This window comes from Nelumbo lutea, chromosome 6 (assembly GCF_056320005.1).
Source record: "Nelumbo lutea isolate HS-2025 chromosome 6, American lotus-T2T, whole genome shotgun sequence".
Taxonomy (NCBI): Eukaryota; Viridiplantae; Streptophyta; class Magnoliopsida; order Proteales; family Nelumbonaceae; genus Nelumbo; species Nelumbo lutea.
Window position 1 is genome coordinate 1,413,992 of NC_142689.1, and position 24,837 is coordinate 1,438,828.

The following is a 24,837-nucleotide window of genomic DNA, read 5'->3' on the forward strand; positions in this document are numbered from 1 at the left end:
CGGTGGAATCAGACAATGTTGGCCAGACTGTTCTTAACATCAGAGGTTGCAGGTATCTTAACTATACCACTGAACATGGAAGAGGAGGAAAATAAATTCATCTGGGCTTACTCAAAAGATGGTTAGTACTCGGTGAACTGGTTACCAAATTGCCTATAAGTTAAATAAAGAAACAAGAAGGGTAGCCAATAATCAAATCTTAACACAAGTGCCACCAGCTCTATGGAAGAAAATTTGGCAGTTGAAAGTTCACCCTAAAATAAAAACTTCATTTGGCGGGTGTGCTGGCAAGTCATTGGTGTCGACACAAAGTTGAAACATCGACAAATAAAAGTTGATGGGATCTGCCCAAGATGTGGACAAGAGGAGGATGTGAAACACCTCCTTATCTTGCTCGTTTGAGAAAGCAGTCTGGTTTCAACCCCATTAGGCTTTACCTTTGAGAGTGTGGAAACTAGGAACTTAGGTAATTAGATCATGTCTTGGTTTCAAAAGAAAAGCTACTCTAATGAGGATATTGATACTTGGGAAACTTTGCAAGCAATCCTATGCTGACAGATTTGGAAGGCTAGGAATGATTTCATGTTTAAGGGAGAAAGCCCAAACCTGTTGTCGATGGTGAGGAAAAGCACTAGTTTGTGAAAGGAACTTCTACAACTCATAGAACATTTGGAGCCAAAAACTGCAACGAACAATAGATGGCACCCCCTCCTAACCAATGGATGAAGGTGAATTGTGATGCAAGCTTTGACGCATCCTCTAGGTGGTTGGGCGTCGCTTGCATCATAAGGAACCAAGAAGGAAAAGATGTTGGTGTTCGAGGAGATCGAGTTCGCTGCCAATCAATTGTTGATGTTGAAGGAAGATCCATTCGACTGGGCTGGTGGGAAACTCTAAAAGAAGGGCTAGATAGAATTCTAGTGGAATTTGATTATCTAGAAGCTGTTTTAGTCGTCAAATCTATAAACAGTTTGATTTTAACCCCCTGAAAATTGTGTGGTCAGATATTTGTAGCCTCTCAAGGCGTTTTACCCAATATAAAGTCCTCCACTATGGTAAGAAGACAAATAGGGTAGCTCCCCTTTCCCCTTATTTTAATTGGTTAATGGCAAACCATTTCTCTACTTGGTTTGGCCCATTTGTGTTCCTCTGTTTTGAAGATATCTACCCCCCTTAAAAATTTCTCTTAATGAATTTCTTCAATCTCTATTGCCAACCCAATCCTAACTTGAAAAAAAAAAAAAAAAGAAACTAAGCTTGAGTTGGTTGAAAATTACATTAGAAGGAATCGTGTATAAGGAGAATTCACAGATGAGTTACGTACTAACTGGCTGACTAGTGATATTTGGGCTTTACATATATGTGCAAAAAAAAAAAAAAAAAAAACCCTGATTGGAGTTCCTAAGTTTATATACTTGCCAAAAGTATAAAAAATTTGCGCCAAACTTTTGAGATACTATCCATGAGTCCATGATCATTCAGTTCCTTCATTTTAAAGTAACTTGGTCTCAGTTTGGGAGGAGTACAAATACAAATATGTATAGAGTGTAAAACCTTCTAATTTATATTATTTTGTATATATTTATACTGTATATATTTGTATTTGTACTTCTTCCAAACTGAGATTTAGGCTCAATTTGGAAAGGGTACAAATACAAACATCCAGAGTGCAAAACCTTATATTTTGTACTTTTTTCAAACTAAGCCTTAGATGCAGTTATTTTGGTCTTAAGACTCAGTTTGGGAAGAATATAAATACAAATTTGTATTATGCAAAAATCTTGTATATTGTATTGCTAAATCTTCTATTTACATTATGCATATTTGTATTTGTACTTGTACTTTTACCAAATTGAGCCTAGTAGAATGTTTGAAGTTGGAAAAGTAAATTCTTTTAGACTTCAACGGTTGTTTTTAATGAGAATTTATCACTTCATTTTAAATGTTAAATGATTATTGTTTGACAAGGTCCTTTTTTTTATTTCCAAAATACGCTCCATGTAGAGTGATAAGTTATTAATCAAATATTAATAGTATTAATTTAACAACAATAAATAATAAAATAATATTAAGATATTAACAAAGCTAGTAAAAAATAAATTTAAAATGCTAAAGTATTAATAAAATATTAAAGAATTGTATAGAATACTACTAAGAAAATGAATATTTATAAATACTTTTAAATATGTAAATAAGAAAAATATAAATAAAATATCCTAATATATAATAAAATATTTAATATAAAATGATATTCATATTAACTAGTATTTATTGTATAATATACTAACATAAATTCATTTGTAGGGGAAAAATAGTGAAATAAGCATGTTTTAAGCAAAACAAAAAAAGCGAAAATCTACCTTCTGCAATAGTAATATGTAGGTTTGCATGAGTTGTGCTGCAATGGTAATATTTTCTTTTTGATAAGCCAAAAAAAAAAAAAACTCTAATCAAATAAATTAAATACATGAGAGTTCAGCCACTCGGGAAGATCCCCACCAACAACAGTGATCATCAAAACATTTGAGCGGCTATTGTGAAGGATCTACAAATAAAATATTATTTAAGGTTCAAAAAATTATCAGAAGCTGATAAAATTTGGTTCATCAGATCATTATACATCTGGTGCAACTCTTTCCCTTGAGATTGTATGGACTGTTGCCACTTTATCGTCGGTACAGAACAGCTCCTTCAACCTTTATCTACAGCTTCTGCACAAAATGACCCATCCACAACCCCCAACAAACCCACCTGCAGCCACCAAAATTCTTTATTGTTACTATAGATGCAGAAACCATATAAAACATCATCCTTCATGAAGGTGCCAGCTATATCACATTAAATTATAATTTCATAACATTCCATACTTATATTCATATTGCTTAAATTCTGATTAGAGGTATGCCCCATACTATCCTCATTATTCCTCATCACTGCATTCAAGACAAAATTCAGCGAAGACATATCTCCCAATTAACATGCCATCTGATATTTGAAAAAATGGCATCATTCCTGGCTTGGATTTCCAAACAAAATAAAATGCCACGGCAAGCCATTGCAATATCTCATTGGATTCACTTAACATCAAGCCTGAAGAACTCATCAAGAAAACCAAATACTGAGATACAGGATGAGAACATTTCTCAGGGATCAATAGGGCCCATGGACTAGCATACAGGACAACTCTAGTGCAAGGGCAAGAACAAAAATAAATGACTAAGAGAATTCATTCTCCTGCTGGTTACACAAAACAGTCATTTTCCACATATTAATGCCTTTATCAACCAAATCCATTTTTCAACAGACAAATTTCCTGACCAATCTCCACATAAACAGTTTAAACTTGGGGGGAATTTTTAGTTTTCAAATTCTTTTGATTATTTTTAACACATCATGGTCTAAATAGACATTATATGCACGCCATTCATTTTCTAGAAATTTTTTGACTATAATATTTTCATGATGACTCTCCATCTCTATACCCAAACATCCTCTTGGTTTTTCCTCATGATGGTTGTACCCAAAAACTCTTTTTTTTTTTTTTTCTGCAGGTCCAATGGGAGACCTATATATTTATCATTCTCTCATAAATCCAAGGGATATTTCAAACATTAAGGTTTGAATGATTGTTCACTTGAACACTAACCTCACTAAAAATATCTTTAAATGCCATGGCAACTTTTGAAGGAAATTTATAGTTCCTTGGGAGGTATCCACCCTGCAAAACGTTTGCCCACAACGAGTTATTATCAGTCAAAAATCTCCAAGCTAATTTATATATTAAAGCCTTGTTTAGTGTTGCAGCCTTTCTAAATCCCAATCCACCTAAATTTTTTGGAGCACGTAACTTCTCCCAACTTGCACATTTAACCTCCTTTCTTTGTTCTTTGTGAACCCTCATTCCACCAAAAATCTTTTAAATTTTATCTATTTCATTTATGGTTGTTGGGGTTCAGCATACAATAAACCCAACAACCAAGGTTGAGATCAGCTTGAAATGAATTAACAGATAAAAGAATACACTTCGACGAAGCATTCAAAATATCCACCTTTCCAAGAAGTAATTAGGATATCTTAATTAGTCGTCCAATAAGACTTTGGACTTTTAATTCGGGATTTTTAGTTTCAGAAAGAAAGATGATATCCGGTGCTTGCTTTTTACTCAAGTTCTAAAGATTTCTGTAAAACATCCTTCCTAGCAGACTGCATAAATCCTACAATTCCAATTAAAAATCATGAAAAAATTTATTTTTACTAACTAAATTCTTTTTTGGATAATCCACCTGTTGACTGTGCATAAATCCTAGGGCCTGCACATCATTTCTCGTAGAATGACAAAGGATCACTGGATTCATCAATTTCCTTAGTACTTATACCCCGATTCCCCAAGCCAATTCCCCCCGTGTTCTTCCATTGTCTATTCTCAGAACACCTCTTTCTTTAACTTCTGTCAAACTATCTATTCTCTTCCAAACCTTTGCCACCATAACAGGAAATAAACAAAAACCTAAACCCGAAACTTGGGATCAAACAACAGTTTTACAAAAACTCCTCTAAAAACCAATCTTCTTATCGATTCCGTGCGCGCAAGCAAAGACAACCCCTAAAGACCCCACCTAAGGGAAGAAAACGCCAGCTAGGGAGAGAGAGTCCCACTAAAGGTGACAAAACACAAGCCCTAAAACCAAATATTTAACAAAGTACAACCCCGAAAACACCGCTGAAGCTCAGATGATAATAACAACCAATGTGTTTGAACTGTTGTTGACCGTCACCTGGACGGTCAGATCATTCCATCCAGAAACCGTACCGTTTAGACAATTGGTTCTTTTTTATCCCAAACTTTAATCCTTCGTCAACAACTTATTAATCCGGGTAATCGAACTATCAACCTGTTTAACAGTTTTTAGCCAATTTATATTTTAATTCTTTTTATTTTTTATTTTTATCAAAATAAGCCATTGACCCTCTAAAGCCGGGGGCGAGAACAATTCCAGTTCCGGATCGCTTTTTAAAACAGTGACAAGAAAAAACAAAGTAGACACCTCCAAATCTCAGACCATAGTAATTAGTAACATGACAAACAACAAAGCAAAGTAAAAGAGAGGAGAAGAGAAGCTTACCCACCCGGTTATTTAAAAAAAGGCTTTCAGAAAACTGAAAAATAGGGTTTAGGCCCTTGGGTTTACATCGCGCCTCTTTTTCTTCGCTGGCGAGTGATTGAAGGGAGAAGAATGGGAGATGATGATGTTGGGAGTACGATGGAGATACTTGACCTAGAAAACGACCATGGCTACACCCCCATCTCATGCAGAGGAAGAAATAGAACCGACCCCGTCCTCGTCGAGCAATACTCTGAAGAAAGAGATCTTCATCAAGCAATACTCGCTTCCGTCCTCCAAACCAAACATGTCATAGACCTCTCGGACGAAGAAGATGATGAACCAATACAAGTAGTACCACCACCACCACCACCAAATACCACCACGCCCGTTCGGAAGAGGCCCTTTACCAGTCCTTCTGTAAACGAATTGGACAATCTTCCAATTCCCAGAAGCCCACAACCTTCATCTGCGACATCTGCGTTGAATCCAAGTCACTTAATCAGTCGTTCTGCATTAAAGGTTGCACCCATGCTTACTGTTGGGACTGCATTACGTGGCTTCAAAGCTCCAAGAGAACGTAACGTCCATCCATTGTCCTGAACCCACTTGTAACGCGGTGTTGGAACCCGAGTTTTGTCATTTGATCCTCCCTCCGTAGGTGTTTGATCGGTGGGAGAACGCTCTCTGTGAAAACTTAATTATTGGATCTCAAAGGTTCTACTGCCCCTTCAAGGACTGCTCCGCACTTTTAATAGATGATGGAGGGGTGGTCGTCAGAGAATCGGAATGCCCGAATTGTCGGAGATTGTTTTGTTCTCAATGCAGGGTTCCATGGCACTCTGGGATCAGTTGCGAGAACTTTCAGAAATTAAATGAGGATGAGAGAGGGTCGGAAGATATCATGGTGATGAAGCTTGCTGAGAAGAGGAAATGGCAGAGATGCCCCATGTGCAGGTTCTATGTAGAGAAGTCGGAGGGTTGCTTCTATATAAAATGCAGGTATCCTGTTCGAGCTTATTTAGATTTCTTTTGTTTAGTCATTTGTGTCTTTAAAACCTTTGTTGGCTTCTCTTATAAATTGAACTGCTTATTGATGAACGATGTGAACAAAGGGACCGGGCTGGGTTTTCGGTTTAGTGTCAACGTTTTTTCTCTGTTTCCATTTCCAAGTTCTACTGGATTTATTCTTAATTGGTTTTGTTGTTATTATCTTTAAAAGGTTTGTACAATTTCATACTTGGTTGTAACTTCAGTGTTTTTGTAAATCTGTTTCTTAATTGTTGTTATATATTAGCTCATGATTTAAGGATTCTCTGTTATTGACGGTTCAACAATTTCAATATGAGACTGGTTTTTTGTTTAGCTCCAACATTTTCCTCCTGCTTTCCTTTGCAAATTCGGTTTGTTTTTATCATTCCTATTGTTGTACTCCGTGGTATTTAGTATGCGTCTATGTATGTTACATATATTTCCAAATATTGCATATGGTTTTAAGGTTCTTTGTCATTCACTGATGAACAAGATGAATAAGGAACCGAGGTTTTTATTTTAGTTCCAATATTCTCCTCTGTTTCTTCTGCAAAATTATTAGTTTTTGTGGTTCATATTGTTGTTATTTTTTGTTATCCTTTGTGCAGTTTTTTCCTTGTTCATAACCCATGCAATTGCTTTTAGAAAATTTCTTCCTTTCTTCCCTCTTTGAAGTTTCAATTTCTTCCCAATTCACTGGCTCGATTATGAAACGAGCTGAGCTCGAGTCTACTGGAGCTTGGTTTATGAGCCGGCTCGAATATATATAATAAAAATATTATAATTATTTATTATTATAATTCTTATTTTTTAAAAAATCAAATAAAAAATATTTTTGTATATATTTTTTGTTATTTTTATAAAATAATTTTTCTCAAAATCGAGCTTGAGCCAAGCCGAGCTCGAACTTTTGAATTTTTTACTCGAGCCGAGCTGAGCTCAAGGTTTTGGCTCGAACCGAGCTTGAACTCGAACTTGAATTCGAGCCTTGTAGAACAGTCTCGAGCTGAGCTCGAACCTCGTACTATTCGACTCGGCTCGGCTCGGCTCGGCTCGAATCCACCCCTATTTTTACATCCTTTAACAGAAAGAAGACTTCTTTAGTGGGGATGCAATCTTCATTTAACTACAATCAATGAGAATCTTGCAATCACATTCCACAATGATTCTAGAGTCTACAACTACTTTCAACCCTTCTAATATTGCCAAGGCTTCTGATTGGATTGGACTGATTGCTTTACTAGGATGGAAATCACCAACAAAAAAATTTCCATCGTGGTTCCTCAAAATAGCTCCATAAGAATACCCCATCATTGTTGAATTGAAACTTGATCCCATGAACAGTGGGTGAAGAGAGGAATATGCAGAACCTTGCTATACTGATGAGAAAAAAAAAAGTGCAGAACCTTGTTAATTGCAACTGTGCTGCCACAAAAGAACTATAAGGCCAACCCATGGTATCCACAAAAGAACTATGTGTTGGCGTTTCCCCTCAAAATGCAAATGTTTAAAGGTTTTGAATCTAAGTGGAAAAAGTCTGTAGATTAGAAGCCTTCTTTCCTTAAGGGAATCCTGACTTTCCATGTCACACTCTTTCTCAAATTTTCTCCCTTTAAATTACACAATATAATATGTTTCCAGTGTCCATACAAAATATAGTTAAAAGATGGAATATAGATTTAATATCCTGTATTTATATCGCATTAATATTTTGTTTGTGGAAATTTATTTGTATATCATGTAAATGGATCTATTAATATTAATTTGTTTCCTTCTGAACAATTTAATCTTGTTATTTCCAAAAGAAGTACTCCATTGATTTATTATTTTACTGCATGGAATCACTAATGCTGGAGAGGAAAAAAAAAGTTTAGGTGCTTTATAACGCAATGTTTGGTTCACTGCTCCGGGCTTCATTCTTTTAATTTATACTCATTCTAGGAAAGAATGAATAATATTAGAGTGTTTGGTTATAAAGTTCTTGCCATAGGCCACATTCTTTTTAAAATGAAAAATCAGCCCCATAGCACAAAAATTGAGTAGCCTACAAAATGAAAAATAATCATGCCCCATCTTGCTCATTTTCAATATTTGAGGAAACTTTGCCTTCAAAACTGCAGCCATAGATGTTTACTTTTGAGAAAGCACTTTTAGGAATGCACTTTTATAAAAGTATTTTTACATGAAAGCACTTTTACAAAAACACTTTTATTAAAGCACTTTTATGAATGTACTTTTGTATTTTTATGAAAGAACTTTTATAAAAGCATTTTTTACAAAACATCTATGCCAACTGGTAAATATAAACTGTTGGCCACCACCGGTAAACATCTATGCCAACAGTTTTGGAGACGTAGGCTAGCAGTTTATGAATACTGATGAAGGAAGATTTGGCCCGACCTCGTAATTATGCAACACGTGGCAAAGGCAACAGCTCGGCACAACAGCACGCCTAAGGCGAGAGCACCAAGGGGAGGAACCAGCGGTCCAAACTCCCTACCAGCAGCCCGAACTCCCTATTAGGAGCCCAAACTCTTCCTTAGGCCCCGAGCCAAACTCAAAAGACAGTAACCCGAACTGGCCTGCCCTATGGCAGTTCGGGACACACCTCTCCGAACTGGCCTGTCTTATGGCAGTTCGGGACACACCTCCGAGCTCAAGACTTCACCTCGCTCACCACTCCAGCACTTCACCTCCAGGATGCCAAACTGAACAACCGTACCGTGCCTGACACTGAGGAAGTTTGTATCCAGGGGCGGCGCACCTGACTGACTTGGGATATGACGCTTGACAGCCGCACTTCAAACGACCACCTGTCACCGCCACCTACCACAGCCATCTCTAGTTACAGAGACGACTCCGACAAGGAGAAGTGGCGGTTCTGTCCCAGTAGAAGGGATGACACCCGAATTGGCAGAAACACAGAAGTAATCATACCCGACTTGACAGAAGCCTCGGAGTGAGTGCGCGAAGTGGTTATAAAAGGCCACCTACCACAGCCATCTCTAGTTACAGAGACGACTCCGACAAGGAGAAATGGCGGTTTTGTCCCAGTAGAAGGGATGACACCCGAATTGGCAGAAACACAGAAGTAATCATACCCGACTTGACAGAAGCCTCGGAGTGAGTGCGCGAAGTGGTTATAAAAGGCCCCCTACCCCCAACAACAAGGTATGCAAAACTTTGCGCCATCTGGTTTTATCTTGCCTTTGAGAGAATACTAACTTGAGCTTCGGAGCAATCTCACCGGGTTCCCCCCAGAGTTCCCTCATCTATTCCATTTCAAGCTCCCCGTTGCTCCAGTCAGAGGCAAGGTCGTTGATAGATAGGACCGGCCAGATTGCGCACCATCAATTGGCGCCCTCTGTGGGAACGTTTCTAAAAGCATCCCTCTAAAATTTTCGTAACCTCCTCTTCTTCCGAAAAACTCCCAACACCCATGGCTTCTTCCAGCAATGCAGGACGTGGCACAGAAACAAACACCACCGGGGAACAACTCCAAGTCCTAGTGGTGTGCATCGGATAGTTCACCATCCCCCTCCCGGTGGATGGGATCCCCAACTTGTGTGCGCCACAAGCAGTGGTGCCCCTAAACCTTCCTGCCTTGAACGTCCCTCTTCCACTCCCTATCGAAGCAACTTTCGCTGAATCAACTACTGTCCCTCTGGCGACCCGCCAGAACCAGCTGGACGACCTAATGCAATGCATGCGGGCAATGCAAGGTCAAATGCAACAATTCCAACAGCATCAACTACAACAGCACCAGGTATTACACCACCTCTCCCAACACCATTATCAGTAGCAGTTCCCTCAGCTACCCCTGGACCAGTCACTGCTTCCACCTCAGCACCCTGTCCCGAAGCCGGTTAAGGCCTCCCCTCAAGGTGGACACCCTCACCGAGGAGAAGCTTCCCAACTCTAGAACCCCCTAATAGTTAGGCCTCATCCCCAGGCCGAAAGGAAAGAAAAATTACCCCCGCCTTGCAGCTTGCAGGTGGGTCGAGAACCTCGCCCACAAAGTCAGCACTTCGGTGCTCCAAGCCTGAGTTCCCGGTCACGGAGAACCGGTTCAGTGCCCTAGCAGCATTCCAACATTCCGGGCCCATCGAGCTCGGCAACACAGAGGCCAGCAGTGCCAGTACCAGGCCTGCTCAACGAAGGCGCAGACGAAGTCGCTGAACTGCCACCCGTGTCCTGCCCGAGCTCAAAGGAAAGAAAGAGACAAGCTCAGACGAGGTAAAAGCTGCTCCAATTCTCTCAGTTCCTTCCCCCATCGCATTAGAACTCCTGGCAGTCCCCATGCCCAGAGATTTCAAGCTCCCACCCTTGGACAAGTATGATGGGTCCTTTGACCCCAACGACCACGTCGATGCTTTCCAATCCCAAATGCACCTCACTAGGGCCAGCGAATCATGCATGTGCGTGGCCTTCACCACCACCTTCAGGGGGGTGGCCCGCACCTGGTACCGGAACCTAGCACCGGGTCAATAAGAAGCTGGGCCCAGTTCGTGCAGGTCTTCATTGCACACTTTGTTACCAGCAAGCGGTGCCCCATAACGAGGAAAGCATCTTTGGGGTAGTCCAAAGGGAAGGAGAATCCATCCGAAGCTACATCAAGCAGTTCAATGAAGCATGCTTGCAGATACCACGATTAGACCCCGCAGCACAGCTCACGACGGCCAAGAGAGGGGTAATGCACAAGGAGTTCAAATGGCACATGGTGGCCAGCCATCCCGCAACCGTGGCCGATTTTCTCAAGCTCGTAGACAAGTTCATGAGAACAGAGGAAGAAATCAACCAAGGAACCGAAGGCGGGGTCGAGAAAAGAAAAAGAGAAGGCGAGCCCTCCAACCCAAGCGACAGAAGAAACCAGGCGCAGGAGGCGAAGCCAAACCAGCCGCCCCGAGCTCCCTTAGCAGTTCGGACGGATTACATGCCGTTGAACAAAGGCGGACCGAGATCTTGATGACGATCAAGGACGCTCCCTACGTAAAGTGGCCACCTCGCCTAAAGAGTAATCCAAACGAGAGAAATAAAAATATATATTGTAGTTTTCATAGAGATTACGGTCATAGTACCGAATGGTGTAATAATCTCCGGGACGAAATAGAGGGACTCATCCGTCGTGGATACTTGAAAAATTTTATACAAAATGATAATGATAATAAGGCAGGTCGGCAAGAGGAGCACGGAAAGGATGCCCCCGAATCCAATAGCAGACCGACCGAAGCCTTGCAGCGACCGCCTCCAAAAGAGAGGCCAGTTCGGGGAACCATCCATGTGATAGTGGGTGGTTCGGTGGTAGCAGGGTGCACTTCGGCATCAACATGGATGTCAGTTCGTGAGGCAGCCCGAGAAGAACAGAACCCTCCAAAGAGGCCGAAGACAGAAGAACCGATCTTTTTCACAGAAGACGACGCGTGAGGTGTTCACTATCCCCACGATGACGCGCTCATCATAAAACTAAGGATCAACGACTTCAAAGTCCGACGTGTACTTGTGGACTCAGGTAGTTCGGTGGACATCCTATTCAAGTCGGCGTTTGACCAGCTACAGTTGCAGAAAAGCAAGTTGAAGCCGACAAACACTCCTCTGGAGGGCTTTAGTGGAGAGGAAGTTAGGCCCCTCGGAAAGATAACAGTACCTGTGGAAGTCGGCACATGGCCTTGCGCGGTCAGACTCATCCACGATTTCCTGGTGGTTGTGACCCCCTCCCCATACAATGCCATAATAGGGCGGCCAATTATGCATATTCTACGGTGAGTGGTCTCCACCTACTATCTGGCAATGAAGTTCCCCACGGACTTCGGTGTGGGGGTAGCGCGGGGCGACCAGCTTGAGTCATGCAAGTGTTATGTTGCCGCACTGAAGGGAAAAACCAAGGCAGTCGACGACCTCAAACCGGAGCGGCCTACGGAGTAGGGCGAGGAACGAGCTTCGCCCATAGAGGAAACGGTCACGATCCCGATCTCGACTACAGATCAGTGCTTCCGTCAAAGAGCCTCTACGAACTGAACTTGTGAGTTTCTTACTTCAAAATTTAGATATTTTTGCATGGTCCGCGACCGATATGCCCAGTATTGACCCTGGCCTTATAACTCACAAACTTAACACTAACCCTGTAGTCAAACCCCTTAGACAGAAGAAACACAATTTAGCCCCGGAGCGATGGAGGGCGGTCGACGAGGAGGTCGAAAAGCTCCTCGAAGCGGACTTCATAAGGGAAGTTCATTACCCGAGCTGGGTAGCCAACCTAGTGCTGGTGAAAAAGGCAAATAGCAAGTGGCGCATGTGCGTTGACTACACCAACCTGAACTAAGCTTGCCCAAAAGACTGCTTCCCCCTCCCCCGAATTGACCACCTATTGGACGCGACCTCGGGACATGAGCTGCTAAGCTTCTTGGATGCCTACTCAGGCTACAACCAAATCAGGATGGACCAATCCGATGAGGAAAAAACTAGCTTCATAACGGAGTTAAGCTTTTTCGGCCCTTAATTGGCATGGAAATAAAATGTTATGTAGACGACATGGTCGTCAAGATGCAGTTCTCACAGGAATTAATAAAAGACTTAGATTCTGTCTTCAAAATTCTGCGTCAGTTTAGCATGAAACTGAACCCAAACAAGTGTCTTCGGTGTCACATCGGGTAAGTTCCTAGGGTACATTGTCAACCAGCATGGTATTGAGGCCAACCCAGACAAAATAAAGGCCATCCTAGATATGAGACCACCCCGAAAAGTAAAAGAGGTTCAGAGGCTAAATGGCCGCATAGCTGCCCTCAGCCGCTTCATGTCCAAATCGGCAAACCGCTGTCTGCCTTTCTTTAAGGCAATCAAAGGCAAAGGGTTCGAATGGACCCGAGATTGCCAACTCGCGTTCGACGAGCTAAAGACCTACCTCGCTACTATGCCAACCTTAGCCAGTCCCGAGGAGGGGGAGGTCTTAGAACTATACCTGTCGGCAAGCGATGAGGTGGTCAGTTCAGTATTTGTAAAAGAAGTAGATTGGGTCCAACGGCCCGTCTATTATGTTAGTAAAATTCTGTAGGGAGCAGAGACGAGATACCCGCAGATAGAAAAGCTAGCATATGCACTGGTAATTGCAGCTCAGAAACTCCACCCGTATTTCAAGGCTCACACTGTCGTCATCTTGACTAACAAACCTCTGAGACAAGTCTTACTCAAGCCCAAGGTTTCCGGTCGGCTGATGAAGTGGGCCTTTGAGCTCAGCGAGTACGACCTCCAGTACAAGCCACGAACTGCCATTAAGGTCCAAGCCTTAGCAGACTTTATCGCCGAGTGCACATTCGGCCTCGAAGCTCCTCGGCCGGTTAAGCCCGAAATCCCTAGTTTGGGTGAACCCGGAGCTCCCGAGCCAATAGAGTCTGAACCCCGTGAAGTAGCAGCCAGTGTGGCATCTCTCCTGGTTAGGCCAAGCGCGAACTGAGATGAGGAGCCCTGGATCCTTCACGTAGATAACTCATCGAACCAGCAGGGCAACGGGGCTAGAATAGTCCTATGCGGCCAGGGTGGCACAAAATTGGAATACGCACTACGCTTTGAGTTTGCGGCATCCAACAACGAGGCAGAGTACGAGGCACTAATAGCCGGGCTGAACCTAGCGCAAAAGGTAAGAGCAAAGCACGTAGTCATCTGTAGTGATTCCCAGCTCGTGGTCAACCAGGTTACGGGTGAGTACGAAGCATGCGAGCTCTCTATGACCGCATACTTGGCAAAAGTAAAAGAGGCTCTGCTCAACTTCTAGTCACACTTCATCAAGCAAATCCCGAGGTCAGAAAACACTGAGGCCGACGCCCTGTCCCGGTTAGCCAGCACGAGTCACAACACCATGAGAACTGTGTACATAGAGGACTTACCTCAACCGAGCATTCTCGGTGGGGCAGAGGAGGTCGCTCTCGTCCTTGAAGTAGAGTCGAGCTGGATCGACCCACTCGCGAGCTTCTTGCTAGATGGAACCCTCCTTGCGGACCGTAGTGCAGCCAAGAGGGTGCAGCGCCAGGCAGCCAAATACGTCATAATAGACAAACTGTTGTACCGACGATCCTACCCGCTCCCTTACTTGCGTTGCCTGCGACCTGCCAAAGATGAGCTTTACTCCGCGACACTCATGAAGGTCTGTACGGCGGACACCTGGGGGGCAGAGCCCTCGCCCAAAGGCACTTCGACAAGGATACTACTGGCCAACGATGAAGACAGAAGCTGTCGAGCTCGTCAAAAAATGCGACAAGTGTCAGAAGCATGCCAACATCCACCATCGGCCTGCTTCCAACCTCAAATACCTCACAAGCCCATGGCCCTTTACGCAATGGGGCATCGACCTCCTGGGGTCGTTCCCGCCAGCAACAGGTGGGAGAAAGTTCCTGGTGGTGGCAGTAGATTACTTCACAAAATGGATAGAAGTTGAACCTTTGGCAACAGTTACAGCCCGAAACATACAAAACTTCTTTTGGAAGAGCATAGTATGTCGCTTCGGGCTACCTCGGGTATTGATCTCTGAAAACGGCAAACAGTTCGAGGATATCAAATTCCAAGAATGGTGCCAGAATATGGGAATTCATCAGAACTTCACATCAATCGCACACCCACAGACAAACGGCCAGACAGAAGTAATGAACAGAGCCATCCTTCGTGGACTGGAGGCACGACTAGACCGAGCTAAAGGATTGTGGGCGGACGAGCTACCAAGTGTCCTATGGGCTCACCGAACTACAAAAAAAACCGCCATGGGAGAGACCCCCTTTAACCTCACCTATGGCACCGAAGTGGTAATCCCAGCGGAAATCGAAGTACCTACACTGTGACTGGAAGCATATGATGATCAGACAAACGGAGACGAGTTACGTACCAACCTCGACCTACTGGACGAGGTAAGATACCTCGAGCACATCCGGGTAGCGACCTACCAGCAGCAAGTAGCTCGATACTACAACGCCAGAGTAAAGAAGCGGAGCTTCCGAGTCGGCGACCTGGTTCTCCGTAAGATTATGGTGCTCGAACCCGGGGTGGGCAAACTTGGATTGGGAAGGGCCCTACAGAGTAAAGAGAGCGCTCGAAGGGGCATACGAGCTCGAAACCTTAGAAGGCAAACAAGTTCCCCGAGCGTGGAACATCGTCAACTTAAGGTGATACTACCTATAGACCGCCAAGCGAAGTGGACAAAATCGCTACGAGCCTAAAATCCAGGATGCCAAGCTAACAGAGGAACCTCGTTATAGGCAAGCAAAGAAAAGTCAGCCAAAAGACTCAGGCGAAGCAGAGACTAAGTATTAAACACCAAAACAGGTCGCACGTGTGCAATAACCTTGACAAGAAACAGATCGGACATATTATTAGTTCGACAAATATGTCATTTCGGGAGAAAGAACAACCAACACTTAACCAAAAGAAAAGTCCATTCCATTACAAGATAAGGAAGAGTAAATTTGATAAAAAAATTACAAGCCCTGAGCTACTTCTTCCTCATCAGAAGGCACTTCAACGACACCCGAAGGTCCTGCCTCGCCCTCGGAATCCGGTTTTCCATCAGTTGCATTGGCCATCTCCTGAGTTATGCATGAAGTGGATATGGCACTGATATCGGTGTTCCGGATCATCCACCGGCTCAGTTTAAATCCCCTTCTATACGAATCCACCATCAGGTCATCAAAGCACGGCGAGGCGATGTACTCATCAATGGCCTTCTTCTTGGCATCTTCGATGCCCTGGGAAAAGATTTGCATTTTCTCCCTTATGTCCTCCTGAAGGTATTCGACTTGATGCTGAAGATCCAGCCTCAGGTCCGCCATATGCTTCACAACCACCCCCATGGCCTCGGCATCCCTCTGAGACCTCGCCTGCTTGGCCATAGCAGCGCGAGCAGCCGCCTCAGCAGCTCGGGTAGTCGCCTCGGCGGCACAGAAAGCCTCTTCAGCAGCTCGCGCCTGCCTCGAGCTCCTCTCCACCTGGGCTGCTAATTAATGAATAGAAGAGTTCACCACCATAGCATGAGTAGCGGCACGACAGGCGATCTGGTTCAAGGGAAGATCGGTCCACACTGCGATCTCCTCGGGGAAGGTGGCCTCCCTACTCTTCTGTAGTGCATAGTTCGGCGATAGCATGCTCCTAAATTCCCCTTGAGCTCCCGAGCCTGAGGGCCCAGCTCGCGTATAAGCGGACCCAGAGTAAGCGGGAGCACTAGAGTAGGCGGGGGCACCCGTGTGAGTAGTCTCGGCATAAGGGGCCCCCATCGCTTCTTGCATTGAAGGAGCCACCTCGGGCTCCTAGGGTGGATACTCCGACGTGTTGTCTGGTACATGAGGCTCCGCATCCTGGGGCAGCTTGGCACGAGTTCGCTTGGCGACCCGCTTCCTCCTCTTCATACCTTGGAACAGGTGCCCATCACGAGTCCTCTCTGAGTCCATCACACCTGCAAAAAAGAGTTCAGCATAAAAAAAAAACGAAAGAATGAGCTTGGCCTCCATCAGGTACTGATGGCATTTTAGCCCTAACCGTGCCCATTGCCGGAGGCCCTTCACCGTCTCTTTATGAAGAGTAACACTAGAGTCAGGGGTGGCCGTCCCCCACCCGGTCTGAAAAGGCCACCCTTGTGCACTTCGCACCCCGAAGTAGTCCCGCTTCCACGCTGGGACCTTGTTGGGAAGTTCGTGCAAGAGCTTAAAACCCAGGCGAGGAGACAGGTATTACGCCCGCCTACTCTCGGGAAGAGGACCCGCTTGTCTCTTGAGCATTAAAATAGAGGAGAATATCTCCAAGTCTAAAGGAAAGCCCTGTTCGCAAAAAAGGGAGATTGTCCCCACCAAGTTACGAATAGAGTTCGGGTGAAGCTGGCTGACGGTAACACCGAAGTGGTTTATGACCTCGACAAGAAGGGGTGGAAAGGCAGTCACAACCCCGCAGCGAGCTGCTCCCGAAATATCACGATCTCATCAGGACCGTATTCCCAAGGAAAGCTACCTGAAGGAATGAAATAGGCGTACTCCCCAGGCAAATTGTAAGAGGTAATAAGGGATCGGATCCCCTCGAGCGTCATGGTCGAAGGACCAAACCTGTCTAGCATCCAACCTCAACGAGAGGTAGACGCCAAACTGCCCAAAGCGGCTCGGCCTACGGGTTCGAACTCATCCTCAAGTTCTACCTCAGGTTCACTAAGGCCATCGGGGGATGCAACTCGGTCCGTAGAACCTGCATCAGACCCACTAGAAGAACCATCTGAGCTATCCAAGCTAGACATCAAGGAGAAAAGGTGGATTCCAGGAAAGTACTCACCCGAAAAAAGGTCTGAACTGACTCCGGAAACTGGAACAAGCAAAAAAACCTTGAAGGCTTACTAAAAAGCCTTGACGCGAGCTAAAAGACCTGGACGCGAGCTCAAGAAACAAAACACAGAAGTGACGAAGCGACTAGGGTCCCCTACTATTTATACCAACAGTAATCGAGAACCAACAGTGCAGATCAGAGCCAATCTGACGGCCCCCATTCGCACTGACCGCACGTCCCCTGAGACCGAGACGTGATTGGCGCACGTCTTTCTGAAACTGACGAAACGTCGGCGCACGTCTTTCTGAAATTGACAAAACGCCGCACACGTCTTTCTAAAACTGACAGAACGACCAGCGCACATCTCCTCGCCTTTCAAACGGCAGCGGCGCATTTTTTCAAAATCGAAAAGACCCGCTGTCACGTCTCCCAACGGCACGCTTTTTTGAAATTCGAAATAAGCGCGCACCACCACGTCTGTCAGCATTTGTAAGAAGGTAGGCATGTCTCCCGCCTTTTGGGTGCTCGAGAAAACCAAAGAACCCTGACAACGCACCTCGCACTATCAAGATTCAAAGTACGGGACAAATCCACTTACCACCTCGCGAAACTCCCCGCGCCAGGGCAATTGATGAAGGAAGATTCGGCCCGTCCTCGTAATTATGCAACACGTGGCAAAGGCAACAGCTCGGCACAACAACATGCCTAAGGCGAGAGCACCAAGGGGAGGAACCAGCGGTCCGAACTCCCTACTAGGAGCCCGAACTCTCCCTTAGGCCCCGAGCCAAACTCAAAAGACAGTAACCCGAACTGGCCTGCTCTATGGCAGTTCGGGACACACCTCGCTCACCACTCCAGACTTCGCCTCCAGGACGCCAAACTGAACAACCGTACTATGCCTGACACCGAGGAAGTTTGTATCCAGGGGCGGCGCACCTGACTGACTTGGGATCTGACGCTTGACAGCCGCACTTCAAACGGCCACCTGCCACCGCCACCTACCACCGCCATCTCCAGTTATAGAGAAGGCTCCAACAAGGAGTAGTGGCGGTTCTGTCCCAGCAAAAGGGATGACACTCGAACTGGCAGAAACACAGAAGTAATCATACCCGACCTGATAGAAGCCTCGGAGTGAGTGCGCGAAGTGGTTATAAAAGGTCCCCTACCCCCAACAACAAGGTATGCAAAACTTTGCGCCATCTGGTTTTATCTTGCCTTTGAGAGAATGCTAACTTGAGCTTCAGAGCAATCTCAACGGGTTCCCCCCGGAGTTCCCTCATCTTCTCCGTTTTAGGCTCCCCGTTGCTCCAGTCAGAGACAAGGTCGTTGACAGATAGGATCGGCCGGATTGCGCACCATCAAATACCTACACATTTTTTTTTTTAAGAATGAAAATAGCTACATAGGACACTTGACAGTCTGAAAAGAATTCATTTTAGGATAAAAGTGTTTGGTTCATAGCAATATTTTCTCATTCTGCTTTCTCTTTATTCATTCTTGTCCATTTTAGAATTTCATCTTGGGTAAAAATGAGAATTGAACCAAACATGGCCTAAACCTTTACCTTTGGTTTTTTGCTTTCAGCTGCAGGTTTTCTTACTGTACCATTATGGACCTCCTATTTCAAAATTATATCCCTAGTATCTTCCTAAACTTATGTACTAGTGGGGAGTTGAAGACAGGATGTGATCCCAGCTTGGTGGGATCATTATGTACTAGTGGTACCTCCAGCCCTCCTAATCTCTATGAATTATTCTGTTAATTTATGTGTACCTAAAGGTTACTACTAGTGCATAATGATCCATGCATTGAAATTTACAAGTCTTAATATTTTTAACAATTATATCTCTCTAAACTTAGTTATGATTCATTTATCTTAGACAAACAATAAATGACATTCAGTTACTGCCATACTTGTCAAGGCAATGCTTAGGCAACAAAGCGCCCTTGGAAGCTCGCCTTGCCTAATCGCCAAGAATTTTTGAACAGTGTGTTACAAAACACTTTTATGTTTTTAATTTTTTGAGGTTATAATTATAAAATAAACATTATTAAACTAAAATATCCATTTTGTGTTTATATACTAATTTCATTTTATTATTTTCTTATTTGTTAGGACTTAATCAACACAAACATTGATACATGCCGTATTGAACTCTCCAAGACTTCAAAACCTGAACCAATAAGTAAGGAAGAACTTAAAATGTTGTCTTATCAACACATTTTCTTCTTCCACCTTTTTTTTTCTTATTTTCCTATAACAAAAATAGGGGCTCAGCCCCTATATGTTTTGAATTTTCTTTCTTCTTTTTCTTCTCATGAATATGTTGGAATATGTTGATTTTCTATACTTTAACATGAAGTTTATACTTTTCTTATGAAAATTATGTATATTTATTAAGGAGATATGTTTATGGAACTTAGGGAACTACCCTAGGATATATGTTTTTTACTTAAAAAAATCCGTCGCCTAGACGACTAGGCAGCAAGTTGCCCCCCTTTTGCCTAGTTTCACCTTGGCGCCTTGAAAACTATGCCTGCATTTGTTTTCAGGATGCAGTTATGTTAGCAAGTTTCTTAGTGTCTTATTGTTACTGTTAAGTAGTACTACTCAACAATGTCAACCAATTTGAACAGTCAAGCCCTTTCATGCCATAATGGAAAATGAAGGTCAGCAGGTTTACTATTAATACTAATATTGTGATGGATTCTGTAATTGAATCAACTCTTTATTTCACCAAAAAAAAGCTCTTTAACATCACTATGACATTAGTATTAGTGTATTACTGCTAAGATCTACTCTGTAAATGAATTTGTACGTTATTCTTGTAGGTCATGTGTGTAGCACATCATGCAATGATACATCTAAATGCTTTCTAGTTTTGCTTGTTTCCGAGTTTTGAAAGGAAAAGGAAAAATCTTGCCTGTTTCCCTTTCTCTATCAGTTTGAAGAGTCCTCAGCAAGTTTTTCAATTTTTTCCTCTCAATTTGTAATGCTGTTTTGAGTATGAGGTATGTGCAAACTTGATTCTTGATTTGTTCTTTGTACTTATTGCCCATCACTATTTTGTTTGTGGAATGTTCTCTCTCTCTCTCTGTTAACAATTCAATATTGAATTTCAATTGTTTACCTTAGGACAGTTGCCAAGCAAGCAACTTGAGATTCTGCTTATCAGTTCTCACTATGCTCAACAAGCGTTACTCCCAACCATTTGGATTAGGTTACATGTAGCCTCTCTTGCCATCGTTTTCCAACCTAGCTGCTTGATATTCTGTTTTATTATTAATTCTAACTCTACTCAACAACCTTTATTCCCAATATTTAGACTTAGCTGTACAAATCCTGTCTTTCCATTGCTTTCTATATTACCAAGAAGCATGTCTCCTATCAAAAGCATTCTATATTAACTCATGTTTTCAGATAAAGGGTTCTACTATCATGCTGGAAAGACATGATACCAGGAAAACTTACAACCAATCAACCAGCATCATAAAAATAGGAACCAATCGGGTGGTTTTTCAAAAAAATTCAAAGAGTTGTGATTGGTCAAAGCCTCTCCGGTATGATGTTTTTCTGGCAACATAGATTTTCCCTTAAATAAAATTCTCAAACTATTTATTAATTCTTTCACGTTTATGGATGTAATTATCAAATTTTGGCTGGAAGATGATGATGATTCCTGATTATGCCTACTCTGATTTATATATGGTCACAGGTGTGGATTTGCCTTTTGTTACAAGTGTGGAGCTCCAAACAATCATAACTACCATTACTGCTCCAAATGCGGGTATTAGTTTTTGGAAATTGCAAGGCCATATCCATCTCCTTTTGTGCAAGTGTAAATAGATAATTGACATATATATATATATATAACCAACTCAATGTGGATGTAGTCATGTAGAGAAGCATACGCATATATTGGAAGTTGAAAACGTAAAATAAAGGGAGAATTATAGTGTAATAATAGTTCAGGGTAGGAAATGAAATTTGTCCTTTTAGTTAGTTATTATGTATGAGTTGTACTTGTGCTTTCTGAACAAAGACTGAATGTGCTGTAGACAGTAGTTGATATGAGGATCATATTCATCTATGTTTAAGCATTCGATACCACTTCATACATGGAGGCTGGATCATCGAAGGGTTGAAGCGGGCCCAAATGCAGCTGCGTATAATAGGGTGAACAACATGTGTTAATAGAAGAAGAAAAAACTGAGTAATGGCTATGCATAGGCAAGAGATTAAAAAATAGCACGTAGCAGTGACATAGTGTATACGTTGTTGTTTTACTGCTGGAGACTGGAGCTGGAGCCTGAGCGGCGGAGGCTGGAGGTCCACACCAAATACTCTGCATGTGATGTTTGCCTAAATATGATATCCAGAATTGGCCCCCCCACCCAAGGCCCAACTCATGTGGCCTGGATTTTGGATTTTGGACTTCGGAGGATATTTGTCCCACCAAAATCTGGCTGGCCGTTGGCTAAAGACAAGAAGTACACAACAATGCCATTCTCCTAACACCCATGTCCCAACCCATTACGCAAATGAATTCTTTTTTTTTTTTTTTTTTTTTAAGGTACCAACCGGAAATTGGAAAATGGAATCACCTTACCGCCTAAACCTTTGGCTCTGTTTGGAAAGGGGGTAAATTTACATATCCACTGGTTTTGAAAATACAAACCAATTTGTTTTTACATGTTCGATTTACACTCTTCATGTTTGGCATCAAGATACAAAACAATCGGTGTGCTTTTCCTGTCATTTGGAAACTTAACCTATATATAATAATAATAATAATAATAATAGTAAGCCAATGTTGGTTTAAGTACCTGCCTTTCTCACATGAAGCCCACAATGAGCCAATGTTGCGTCAATACCTACTTTTTACTCCCAACATGTTTCTATTGCAAAGAAATGACCTTTTGACTATTTACATGCTGTCTGAGGTAAACATCTGATGTAGGAGTAAGGCTTCCCTTACCGAATTTTTATTCTCATTTAATAAATATTAAGCTGGTCATTGGCCTAATGACCTGTGTCGCTCAATGACCAGCTTATATCCTAACTTGTATGAATATCACTAAAATTCATTGAAATTCCACAAAAAAAAAATCACTAAAATTCACTGAAATTCCACAGAAAATTACTTAATTCCACTGAAACTCAGCACCCAAAATTCATTCTAATAAGGAATCCTTTCAAGGTAAAAAAAAGGCTTAAAAAAAGAATCAATTTTTAGCTCAAAACTCACTCTTCGAACAGTGACTCTTTGTAGCAGAATTTAACCAACATAGCTTAAATGCATCTTAAATTCTTAATTCCATAAAAGATACTTAAAAAAAAAAAGGATTTTGAGTCAAAACAATCTTAGTGGAAGCATCCCTGAGTCACTTATAGCCCAGTTAAACCCTCCCATTCCCGTATCATATTTTGTGAGGTCTGGGTTGGGAATTAGCCAAGTGCATATCTAGAACACATTTAATCAGAGTATCAGATCATGTTGTTTGATGTTGCCTATAACCAATCCTCATTTGCAAAGTATCAGGGGCTAAACATGAGGAACATGCTAGTGGAAGGAGAATCCAAGACTCTGGTAGGCTGGTTAGAGGAAGGTAGCCAAAGATTGGTGCAGTTTGAGTTGAAAGTGAAGAGTTGAGAGGTGTTCGTGAGAATGACTGAAATCGAGCAATAGGAACGGGGCTTAGCTCAAAGTAATTGATTTTACCTGAAATCAAAGGGGTAATAATGTAGAGCAAGTTTGTGACTTGTCAACTTATAGTACCTACTTAAATTTGGAGTCACTTTTTATTTCTTTTTTTTTTTTTAGGTATTTAAACATAATTTATTTTTGCACTATGATTTTAGTTAAAAAGTAAAGATTCTTATCCAAGCTAGTAAAAGTGTGGTTGGTTCTTAAGACGAACATTGCTTTACAAATTACTCCAAACTTCATACTATTTTTTAACCATCCAATCCAGATATAAAACCATGGGTAACCACAAGATAGTGCCATGATAAGAGAAAGTGCAGAGAAGTCCCAAAACTTTACAATGTTCCTAGAGGTTCACCAAAACCTCAGCCCCCTCTCCCCCCTAAAGATTGATGGTTTAGGGAGCCACGTGTAAGTTCAGGACTTGGTAATGAGGGGGACTGACTGCATCATATATACTATTTTCTAGGCCTTAAGTTCAGATCCTGCTTTTACAGGGTAGGATATATGATGATGATGTTAATATGTTTATCTATGATGATGATGATGATGTTTGCAATAATTTACAGGCCTCTAATTTCCTATTTCAGAAGAAGCTAAAAATGTTCCGAATAATTTTCCAATATATGAGGCAGAATTTAATGCTGTGATCTGATCATTGAAACACTTGTGGAACATTTTTTACCACAAAGCCTTGGAGTATTTGAACATGCAAAAGAATAAATTCCCAGGATTTGCACAATGGAGTTCTGATGTTCATTTTTTTTTCTTTGATTTGACAGTATGAATCTGAATTCATAGAAGAATCAGAGCTGAAATTTTACAAGAACGGAGTTCTTTCGTTCGGACCATTCCACAAGGGAGAAGATGGATTGCAAGAAAATTAAGAGAACAAATTTTCAATTGAAAAGATATTCATCTAGATATATGGTTAATTGGCCAGGGATATTGTCCCCTTTGGCTACATTTAATCTTGTGGAAACAAGAATTTCAGCTATAACTTTTACCTCAACATAAAATCCGTAAAAAAAATTATGCTCATATGAACACTATAGATACATTTTAAAATATGCACCACCATATAAGAAAAGATATAAGAAAAAAGAAGAACAAAAAAACAATAATAGTAGACACTACAAAACTATTTTCTATGGCGATTGTATCCCAAATATCCTATAATCCGCTGTAGTTTCAATTGCTTGTGAAACAGAGAGATCAATTTGAATTGCCTTGTCAAGGTAGAGTCAATTATTAAAAATTATTATCATGCTACACTAGAGGTCCTGATTTGTAATAGAAACAATATGGCATTTAAGCAAGTCAAATGAAGTGTCAATGAGATTGGGATTTACAGTACAGAAATATGCAGAGGCAAAATTAAGGGGTTACAAACTTTCCTAGCTTTGAAGAACATGTAAAGTGACGATAGTGATATTGCAATTTATTATTCGTATAATAACCCTTCACCCTTCTTAAGCTGAAATCATGAATCACAGACAACACAAAAGTACTTTGAAATAAGCCCCATAATTCAAAGAACAGGAAATTAAAAGAGGAACCCTAGAAATTTAAAACAGGGGAAAGCTTAAACTAAAAGATACGGTGAAAAAGGTTTCTAGATCTATAGAAAATACAGATGGTATTGAGAAATGAAAACAGAAAAGAGAATCTCAAACTGAAAAACAAAAAACCAAAGTCCACAAAATAGGCTAATGAGT

At 42.1% G+C, this 24,837-nt stretch overlaps 1 pseudogene across 1 annotated transcript; it reads left to right on the forward strand.

Moving 5' to 3' along the window:
* The first annotated feature begins 5,449 nt into the window (after window positions 1–5,449).
* Window positions 5,450–21,453, forward strand: LOC148846746 (E3 ubiquitin-protein ligase RSL1-like; annotated as a pseudogene). The gene is made up of 3 exons (XR_016100692.1): window positions 5,450–6,104; window positions 18,996–19,132; window positions 21,128–21,453. The product of XR_016100692.1 is annotated as an E3 ubiquitin-protein ligase RSL1-like (transcript).
* Window positions 21,454–24,837: the final 3,384 nt, after the last annotated feature.